The sequence below is a fragment of the Myxocyprinus asiaticus genome, chromosome 34, assembly GCF_019703515.2.
Source record: "Myxocyprinus asiaticus isolate MX2 ecotype Aquarium Trade chromosome 34, UBuf_Myxa_2, whole genome shotgun sequence".
Lineage (NCBI taxonomy): Eukaryota > Metazoa > Chordata > Actinopteri > Cypriniformes > Catostomidae > Myxocyprinus > Myxocyprinus asiaticus.
Genome location: NC_059377.1, coordinates 31,676,261 through 31,677,679, shown reverse-complemented (window position 1 = coordinate 31,677,679; position 1,419 = coordinate 31,676,261). Strand labels below are relative to the sequence as shown.

Here is a 1,419-nt window from a genome sequence, read left to right as displayed (position 1 = left end):
AATTAGTGGCATCCTACGTGCTGTTTCAACAGGCAACAAATATATATGGGATTATAATACCACAGAAGCACAGAACACGTAAACTGTTTCTAGAAATATGTAAAGTATTTAATAGAACGTTCCAAAATATGAGCATGAAAGCAACTGGAAACATACACTTACATTAAATGAACATGTGACTAGGCGAACAAACATTGAACAGGTGTTAACTGTAACCGTAGTGATGAACCATTACAACAGGGAGATGGTGAACTCTGGTGGTGAAATGGAGAATTGTTAGGTGCAGAAGCGTCACTATGCATGTTTGTATCTGTGTTTAGTGAATCTAATCACAGTTCAAGTGTAATTGGGTGTGAGTTTCTTAAATAAATATTACCCAGTTGTCTGTATGTGTGTTTAAACTGTGTTACAGAAAACATGTTTTAAGTTGACGTGGCTGAGCTAGATTTCTTCAAATATGCTATAAGATCAGCCCTGTCCTCCTCCTCTTGGATTCCAGCAAATATCAACTTTGTTCCAGGAATGTACTACTTTAGATTCTATAACTACTCCATAAGTGTGTCTTCATCCCAGATAATACCTAAACTAACCACACCAATGCTTTTTATATATTTTAACTGAATGCACACTATTACTTCATTATGCAGAATGGATATGCTTTAATGTGAGGTTACAAATATAACTTAGGTTAAACTGAAAGAATATCATTGAAAGTATTCTTTCTATGCAACTATACCTGTTTGTCAAGAATTGCAATACAGACAGCTTGAACAAAATTGAAAGAATGTTCATCACAGTTAGATCTCTCTCTCTCTCTCGCCCACACTCACTCTTCTCCATGTTGGCCTGTATGTAGGAGTAGCCAGGAGCTTGGCCATTCTTGTGACCTAAGAGCCAGTGTAGGTTTGGGTCAACCTTGTGCTTACCAAGTGGAACCTAGATCATTTCTGAACAAAGATCTTCTTTCTTTTTGCTATGTCTCCTTCCATTTTAATGTCATAAATACAACAGATGGGCTTGGCAAAAAGATATGATATTACATTGGGCATGTATTAGGGATAGTACACTCTAAATTTTGCTGGGTTATTTTTTAAACCATATTGTTCGGTTGAGTCTGCTGGGTCATTTTGTTGGGTTATATTCACAGTGTTGGGTAGTTTTTAACCCAACTTTGCTGGATTAATGGCTGGGTCATTGTCACCGACAGTAAAATTCACCATGGTCAACCCAGTTTTCAACTGTCATTTTTGCCTCCTGTCCTGAGAAAATGTCCTGAGGGGAATCTTCCTCAATAAAATTAAGGTTTGTATTCACTTGTATTCATATCAGTCATTACTGTACAGACAGGAACAACTTTTGTTGTCTCACATGATCATTTTTGTTTTTTTAAATGTATTTATTTTTATTACAACATCAACG

General features: G+C 36.3%; 1 pseudogene; it reads right to left on the bottom strand.

The window, feature by feature from the left end:
* Window positions 1-422: 422 nt before the first annotated feature.
* On the bottom strand, window positions 423-989 carry LOC127424976 (cytochrome c-like; annotated as a pseudogene).
* Between the last annotated feature and the right edge of the window lie 430 nt (window positions 990-1,419).